Here is a 9634-nt window from a genome sequence, read left to right on the forward strand (position 1 = left end):
ACTCTCTCTGCTCTCTCTCTTTACTCTCTCTGCTCTCTCTCTTCGATCTGCCGCCGCCGCTGCCGTTCAACGGCGCCGTCGCCGCCGGCGAGCGGCGCGGCCTCTCCTCCTCTCTCCCTGAACTCTTCCCCCCCTCTTCTCCTCTATCTTTCTCTCTCAATCTCGGCCGCTGGAAAGGCACAACAGCGCAACCACGCCGCCGCTCCATCGCCTCCGCCTCTCCTCCATGGCAGATCCGCCGCCGCTGCAACTGGATCTCGGCGAGCACCGTCGACTGGAAGCCGCTGGAGCTGCTGCTGCTTCGCCGGGAGTCGAGCTGTCGCCGCCTGGAGCTGCTGCTGCTCGCCCGGAGTCGCCGCTGGCTGGCCTGCGATCGACGGCCAGCAGCTCGCTGGAGGAGCACCGCCGTCAGCCGCTGCCGTTGGCAGCAAGAATCCGGCAGCCGCCTCTCCTGGAGTCGCCGTCGCCGTGAGTCGCTGTGAGGAGCCGAGCACCGTCTCACAAAGGTAAGCCCCGGATCTCCCTATTCTCATTTCATTTTAAATTAAAAACTGAAACTCCTCTTTCCCTTTCTTGGCAGATCGGAGACAACCGCGGCTCCGTCGCCGTCCGTCAACCGCCGGCGACGACGAGCCACCGAGGCTGCCCTCCCCCTGACCTCGACTCACACACGCAATCAGCCAACACAAAGGGTTTTTGTGCGAGAATCATATACTGTAATTGCTCAAATAAAAGTTTTAACTCTTTCCTTGTAACTTCAGTTCACAAGTACATATTTAGTAACTGTAAATCTATGAATTTGCTACTCATTTTCTTCATTTATCAAAGCATATGTAAATCTGAGTTAATGAGCATGTGTTGGTATTCTGGAATTGATGTATACAATTGAAGGATAATATATAAATTAGAAATATAAACCTTGAATGATGAAAGATGTGGTGTCGTTTCTTGGCTGCGAGAGAGATGGTAGATGAATGTGAGAGGTGGGAATTGGCTGAAAAATGGTGTAGGTTATAAAAGAAAAAAAATGGGTTGGCTTGGATGGAAATTCTTCAACTCACAGGTATGAACACTTTCAGCCTGCATGTAAGACTGAAGAATTTCCTTCAGCATGCGCTCCAAATTTCTTCAGCATGCTTTAGGATTCAGCATGCTTAAGATTATTCTAATTAAAATATCTAAGAGATTAATATATTAATTATATGGTTCCAAACTCATTTAAATACATTAAGACATATAAGCCTAATTCTTATTGAAGCATAAAATCCTTTTGAGCTTGCTTCTAACATAAATAAAATTACTCATGGGCTTAAGTAAACAATCGATAAAAGATTCATATTTAACACTTCAGTGTTAAATTCTCCATAATAAATTAATGGACTCAAAATATATTTTGAGTGCATCATCTATTGAAAATAATAATAAAAAAAATAAATCATCACATATATAAATTATCAAATTCATATAAGTTCGTATCTTATAAATGGATGCTGAACTCTAATTACCATAATCAATCCTTAAATCAGTAATTAAAAGTATATAATCCTTAATAAAAAGTCGGGTCGTTACATTAGATTTGAAAATCGAATCAAACCGATCAGATCGATTTGGATGGATGTCTTTTTTTTTTTTTTTTTTTTTTTTTTCTGCGGTCAATATACGGGACACGTGTCGTCATCCAGTAATGTTGCCACTCTGGCTATTGCCCCATAATCTGCATTCACTTGTAATTTTGCTCAAATACATTATACAACATGTTTGGTTGCTTTCTTTTCGTGTGCACCATGCATTCGGAAAAGGCTGAATTGGATGACCACTTTTGTATGACGAGTTGATTGATGTCAATTGTGAACCAGGGAAAAAAGGAGTATCCAAACAACACCTTATCAAGATTTTGATATGCTCTTGAATGATGCAGCAACTGGGCCAAGCTACGACTATTTAAATGGGCCTACTATACGTTCAATAGTGAAACATCATAATCCAAAACCTGTCTGCACCCAATAAATAGTACATTAGGCTTGGGGAGGTGTACTTTTCAATAGTTGCTCCAAATAGTTTTCTTTTATTTAATCCTATGGCGTATACAACCTTCACTTCTATATTATACTATCGAATTACATATAAAATTTTAAATATTAACTTATAAATTACCGCCTCTGTTCCATTCTTCTTATTCCATTTCCCTTTTTCAGTCGTCTCATTCTTCTTGTCCCATTTTCATAAAAGTTAGTAATAATTAAACCTGTGTCTTATCATTTTAAACCAATTTTGCACCTTTTTCTTAATTATGGCGCCGAAACAAAATGGAACAAGAAGAATGAGATGGAGAGAATATAATATTTGTTTACACATACACAACATGCATGATATGTTGATGCATGGGATATATATATCAATTTTCTCGCTATGTATCTATTGTAGCTAGGGGTTTTTAGTATTTATACTATTCTTGATACAATTTATACTGTAATTCTAAGTATAAGATCACTGGGATAAGATTTTGATATTATTAAGTCGATCCAAAGGAAATCTTCCAAATTATGTAATCATGAAAAACTACATACAAAATATAATTATTCTCAAGACGTGGCCTAACACCGTACATTGAAAGTGGGTTCACAATGGTCTCGTCAAATTTTGTGATGATTATGAATCCCATTCGATGTTTGCGAGCAAAGAAAGCTAGACTTTTATGTTCTTAAATTTGGAGATTAATTGCATTGGTTTCAAAAAAAAATGTGGAGATTGCATTAACGAATAAAAGCTCTAGCTACCTTAACCCGACCACGGATAATAACGACATTAGAAATAGATGAGATCCTCTATCCAAAAATGGAGGCATTTCACTTTCCTCGATCAAAATATGAATGAGATCAAGAAAGTGATTTTTTTGCCATTATATCCACCCACATATAATCCATCCACAATAAGTGTAATGTTTCCATTTTAATACACATTATAATCAATATTTACAAAAAAACTCATCTAACAAACCATTTAAAAATCACAAAATCTTGAGTACATCCTGATTGACCCGTACCTAAAATAGTGTTATTTATATGGTTTGGATCAGGATATGGGTTCAAATAAGGGTACGGGTCAAAGTCTAAGTGAAGGTGCAACCCAGTTGTACGGTACACCCGGGTGTACCCAATACCACGTCTTTAAAAATTGGCTAACAAATTATTTTTGATGGACCGCTTTCTCCACTTTATAAATATTTCTCAACGATTTATTGAAACGCATGCCCTTCAAACCATACCATACTTTTAATGAACGGAGAAAATAATACATAAAACTATTTTTGTGATTGTAAAGAACAAAGAGGCTGTTCCTATCCATGGGATTTTATCTATTAAAGAGAATCATAGAACTATTTATTTATATACATATCCACATCAGTTATGGGCTTTTGTACGTTCAAGCTTAAAAAAAAAAAAGAAATAGAAAAGACTCGCTCCACGAAATATCTTCTTCGGTTAAGTGGATATGAGTTTAAAAAAAGAGTCATTTTAAATGTAGCATCGATTTTACTCTTTATAGCCTCCTATATTAATAAATAATTAAAATTATATTTATTGTACAATATTGCCCTCATAACCATCGATCATGTATTCCTACTTTATTAATTAAAAAAAGGAAATAATCTTAAATAACTTATAGCCCCCCAAATGTAGGTAAAATATAACCACAACAACACCAAACGCATAAATTCAAAGAATTGTATAGCCCCTCACTTCTTCAAAAACCTGAAACTGTGCAGTCGCACGATGTAGGAGTCACCATTGACGAGAAACAACAGGCGACGATAGCGACTGTTCGATCAAGAGAGAATAATTATTTTCGGCCAAGTTCAGAGAGTGGGAGAGATGGGGGAGGTATAACAACATCAAGAGGACAATGTTTGATTGCCAAATTAGTGCGAAGAAAAAAATTATAAAATTCAATATTTTTTTTGTTGCCTTGTTATTGGGAATTGAAAGGAGAAGAAAAGGACGACTGATGATATTTTCCCTAATCTCATTCATTACTTTTTTTGAGGGAATTTTCCTAATCGTATTATGATTGAAGAAGAATGGGAGATTTCTTTTCAAGATTCGCCATTTTGCAGAGGGTGAAACTTCATCAATTTTCAAACAATAATAAACATTAAAGCTTAAATATGAACCATTACAAAAGCAATACAGATAGGTGATATGGCAGCGATGGTTGTGGTGGTGGCAACAACGGCCACAAAATTGACGGTGAATAATCTACAACTTTAGGGGTATAATTTGCAGAATATCATGTATTTTAGGGTGGAAATATATTAATTTATTAATTGATAAATTTTAGAGCTAAAAGGTTGAAATGGTAAAATTATTTTAATTTTAATTATCTATCAAAATATGAGGCTATGAAGAGTAAAATGGGGGCTACATTTATAATTACCCTTAAAAAAAAAGTTAATCGTGTATTTGGTGAATGGAGAAGAGGGTTACAGAATTTAGAAAAGTGGTGATAATTAGTGAAATTATGTAGATTTATTAATGACAATATGTATAAATAAATAAAAAATTTAAGGGAGATAATCATTGAGATTTTATCGAAGAAAAGAATAAAAAGACATTTGATGAACAAGCGAAAACAAAATTTTTGAAAGATATTTGGTTGACGGAGAGAGTAATTCGTTTTTGTATTAGTCTTCAAAATTCTGGCGAACAATAAAATTCTTCTCTGATAATAGAACTCCACAGGCCCGGCCCATGCTTGTAGGCCTACTTGTCTGTTAAATTGATAATAAAGCCTGCTAAAAGTAGACACGTTCTCATTTATAATAACCCAATAGGATCATTAATCATTATATATGATTTTTTTAGTTGATTATTAAATACAGTTTATTATTAAATACTAGTATGAATTATTGATACTACGTAGACTTATGGATCTACCGAACTTTAAGTGGTCTATTTGATGTAAACCGTAAAGAAGTATAAAACGATTGCAGACTTCTTGTTGTCATACAAAGAAAAAAAATCAACTGGTTCAATTAAAGGAAAGGGAAAATTACATGTAAATACACAAACTTTGCTCAAAATCCATATTTGACGTAAAATTAGGATTTTACAATTAAATACACCAACTTTGTAAATTGTTCAATTTTGACGTTGATTTCATTTTCTCCAAATTTTAAAATGACGTAGCTTCTACCTGGCTCGCTGGCACACGCCTTTTAGTTCATCGGACAAATAACAAAAAGAAATGAAATGAAATCCTAACTTCCCATCATTTTTTCCGATCATCGGAAATGAAATTAGCGTCAAAATTGAACAACTTACATAATTGGTGTATTTAATTGTAAAATTCTAACTTCACGTCAAATATGAATTTTGAGCAAAGTTCGTGTATTTACATGCATTTTTCCCTAAAGAAAAAAAACAAACTTTGATACAGAAAACTTGCAATCCAACTATAGGCAAATAATATAATTTTAGAACCTAGCATCGATTCCCATACACGTCCAACAAACTCAATAAGATTTTGAGAATTAAGGATGTAAATAAATCAAACAGCTTACAACTCGCAAGCTCGATTAAAAAAGAGCTTGTTCAAATCGTTCAGTGAAGCTCAATAAATAAATAAATCAAGCTTGAGTTTGATAATAGCTTAACATTTAGCTTTGAATATATAAATTTTTGCTGTACACAACTATTTTTTATTTTTCTTTTAAATGAACAATAATGATTCCTCGGCTTTTCAATGTGGTGACTCGAATCCCCCAACCTATTTCGTTGGAGGAGAAACTTTTCACGTTGAGAATTCCTCGTTCCCTTTCGTGTGGATTCCCCAGCGGTGAATTCAAAACTAGTGGGGCCCCTTCTATTCCAGCTCTCGAGCCCCGAAGAAAACCCCCTTCCCCTTCGGACTTAATATCTCATTTGACTCTATATCTAAAATCTCTATTTCTGCTAATATTTCACGTCTTTCTATTTATGGTTCTTATGGAGCTACATTGCAACAAATCTTCTTTTTGTGCAGCATTGCTTCTATGATCTTAGGAGCACTGGCCGCCATGGCCCAAACAAAAGTCAAAAGACTTCTAGCTCATAGTTCAATTGGACATGTAGGTAATATTCGTATTGGTTTCTCATGTGGAACCATAAAAGGAATTCAATCACTACTAATTGGTATCTTTATTTATGCATAGAGATTCTTCGTCCAAGCGCGCATTTTGTTGCCTGTGTCAGGAAGGCGACTCTTCCCTAGTGTTGAGCTTCTGTCGGGAAGCTCCACCCTGGCCACTTCACCACCTTTGTTTGGTACGTAGTTTGTCAAAGAAAAGATATTGATTACTGTAATGAATGAATTCGGGGATATCCGCTTAGGAAAGATCTCTGGGATATCGGCTAGGATTGAATAAATGAACATTCGATAATTAAGATAAAACAAGATCGTGCTAGGTGGATAAGCGGCTAGAAAGATCATAAGAAAATGAATTCGAAAACTTTTGAATTCAAAAGATTGAGACGAAAATGCAACTTACAACGCCCAGAGGTGGCTCTATCAACTCTATGTAAATTTAGAAAGTTTGGTTAGGCTCGAAAGCCCGAAGTATTCGACAAATAAATTTAGGGATTCGACTCAATAACAAACAAATCAAATTGAGCATAATGATACTCGGCTCGACTCGGTTTAATTACACCTATAGACTATAGTTACAATGCATGATTTCATTCATTTATAAAAAATCTGAATATTCCTAATAGATAAATCTACCCTTTTTTAGGGTATGACGAGCTCGTTTTTTGTGCGGCGTTTAGGTCTAGATCGAGTCTCCTTTTTATGTGTTTTGTATTTCATTTAATAACGCTCATTTTTCTATTATTTTTAATATTCCTATAATGTCAATTTTGTAGGGAATTGAGTGTTTGATGATTGTTTTGTGTTTAAATTATTTTATCTTGTGAAATATGATATTTTCTCTTATTTTGATGAAATCTAAAGAAATACCAAAGCTGAATTTTGAGATATGGTCTTAATGAAAGTTGTAGATCATCTTTATATGAGTTCTTGAGCACAAACAAATCGCAAATTGGAGTTCGGACGGAGAGATATGATCGAAACAAGAAAGTCACGCGCAAATGAACAGTGACCGATGGGATTTTGCGAAATTTCGGGATTTTATTAATATTTTGGAGTTCTGTACTGTATTTTTCCCCTATGCCTATATATAAGTGTTTTTCTTGACCTATTAAACACCCCTCTACATCTTTCTTCACCTCTTTTCTCCCTCTTTTCATATTTTTTAGTTTTAGACTTAGAACTTTATTGCTTTCATAGCTTAGATTTATTTTCTGCAAGGATTGAAGATTCCAACTGTTCATCTAAAATTATTTCCGAGTTTTATCTATTTTATTTATTTTAATGGCTTCTTTTCAATTATGTTTTTATTTCCTTTTATTTTGTATGACTAGTTCTTTATCATATTCTAAGGTTTGTAAATAGTTGATTGAATTTATGAGATTGACTTGTTAATACCTCTTTGTCTTCTATTTTCTTATCATAATTTCTGGTGCTTTATTTCGTGTGAATTTCTGATCAATAATTTGCGTGTTTAACTATTCAGTTTGAGATCTAGCCGAGATAACTGTTTAGCGGATTCACGAATGCGTGAAATGGTTTTAACCTTGAGACCTGGGGGAAATATGTGGATCATAGGGAGCTATTCTTATGTGCTTTCAGGAGTTAGTATATTCTTCTTGATACTTACGAGTGATAGATAGTATATTAATCTACTGTCATAAATTGCTCTGGCGAGAATATATGATGAGTTTTGTGATCTCTCATCAGTACTGTATTAAGTTGGTAATTAGGATCAATAGGTTAATCGTGTAGATTTAATTAACGAAATTACATTCTCTAAGATCAGTCTTTTATTTAATTGATTTTATTTGTTCTGTTTTGTGTCTAATTTTTATCATCCATATTTTTCTCTTTTCCTGGATATTGCAGTAGTATTTATTAGGATTATTTGCAATGTTTTCGCTTATCAGTCCATATGGATACGATACTCGATTGCTATTTATACTACAATTACACCGTGTTAGTTGCAGTAATTTTTATTGTTAATAAATTAGTGATTGACTTTTTGGCGCCGTTGTCGGGGACTATGTAGATTATACTTTGATAATTCTGATAGTACTTAGGCATTATTTCAGGCTTTTATTATTATTATTATTATTATTATTATTATTATTATTATTATTATTATTATTATTATTATTATTATTATTATTATTATTATTATTATTATTATCTAGCTACTGATTTTGACTGTTGTTTCAGGCATGCATGATTACAAGATCCAAAAGAGATGAACATCTAGTGCCTCTGAATTTGGAGATTGAGAAGCAGCACAAGCGAGACAACCGACAGAAAAGGGAGCAAGCTATGGCTATGACTGAATTTGATATGGCAGATTATGCGACAACTGGCAGAGATACAAAAACAACTAGCGGAGGCCAATAGACGTGCACAACCTCCTCCACCACCTATACCACTCAACCACATGTACCAACCTCAAGTTGATCAATTTCAAGGAGGCATGGATGGGGGCCAGCTATTCAGGAAAATACGTACTTTTGAGCTGAAGTCGGGGTTGATCAACATGGTGTAGGCTGAGCAATTTAGTGGAGCTGCAACAAAAAATTCACATGTGCATCTGGCTCAGTTTTTGGATCTTTGTCTACCAGAGCCAATATCAATTCAACCGAATAGGATATCAGGGGCAGCAAGGAGGAAATCAGCCTTACCATACCAGCAATAGGAATCATCCAATTCTCCTACGCCAATCTGAACAATGCTCTGCAACCCCCACATGATTGTGTTGTATCTAGTGGTGGGGCCATCAATGAGCCCAAGAAGTTGTCTATGGAGGAGATGCTTCTGCAGTTGTTGGTGCAGACGGGTAGTGAGATGGCAAGTATAGTGTAATACCTCGTTTCCTCGAGCTAAGTTTAGAATAATTTTGAACTTAGAATTTAAATGATTCACGCCGGATTGAGAAAAAGAATTTATTTTTTTTATTTCCAACAAAAATGATTTACAAATGCATTTGTAAATTTAGTAATTGAATTTATATGCATTGCATATTTATTTAATTAAGCATTCAAGCTTTTAAATGTGAGTATGTGAATTTCTTTTCATGTTGGGCCTTATGTTTTATTTACATTTGAGTAAATAAATGAAAGCCCAACCCATCTTCACATCAAGCCCAACCCATCTTCACCAAGATATTTCACTCCACCTCCACCGCCTCACTATTCCCCCTCTTCAAATATAACCTCCTCCGCTGCTACGCCCAAATCATTTATCTCTCATTCACTCACTTCATCTCTCTCGGACTGAACCTCAAGAACAGCACCCAGCGAATTCAAGAACAACAACCATAGCTCATTCTCGATTCACACAGTAGCCCAGCATTTCAAGCCAAGGTTTCATCTATGAACTCCTTTGCCCTTTCATTCTTACTCATGATCGAGCAAATGATTTCAAAAAAATACATGTTCATACTCTATTATGTTTTATGCTTGCATACATTGGGTGTTGGTGTTATAAGAATAAGGATAAATGTAGAGTCTTGATTTATGTT

General features: G+C 35.2%; 1 long non-coding RNA gene across 1 annotated transcript; it reads left to right on the plus strand.

Moving 5' to 3' along the window:
* The first annotated feature begins 402 nt into the window (after nt 1-402).
* Nucleotides 403-917, plus strand: LOC130996019 (uncharacterized). The gene is made up of 2 exons (XR_009092349.1): nt 403-506; nt 581-917. It is a non-coding gene; the product is annotated as an uncharacterized LOC130996019 (long non-coding RNA).
* The last annotated feature ends 8717 nt before the right edge of the window (nt 918-9634 follow it).

Source organism: Salvia miltiorrhiza, chromosome 7 (genome assembly GCF_028751815.1).
Source record: "Salvia miltiorrhiza cultivar Shanhuang (shh) chromosome 7, IMPLAD_Smil_shh, whole genome shotgun sequence".
Classification (NCBI taxonomy): Eukaryota; Viridiplantae; Streptophyta; class Magnoliopsida; order Lamiales; family Lamiaceae; genus Salvia; species Salvia miltiorrhiza.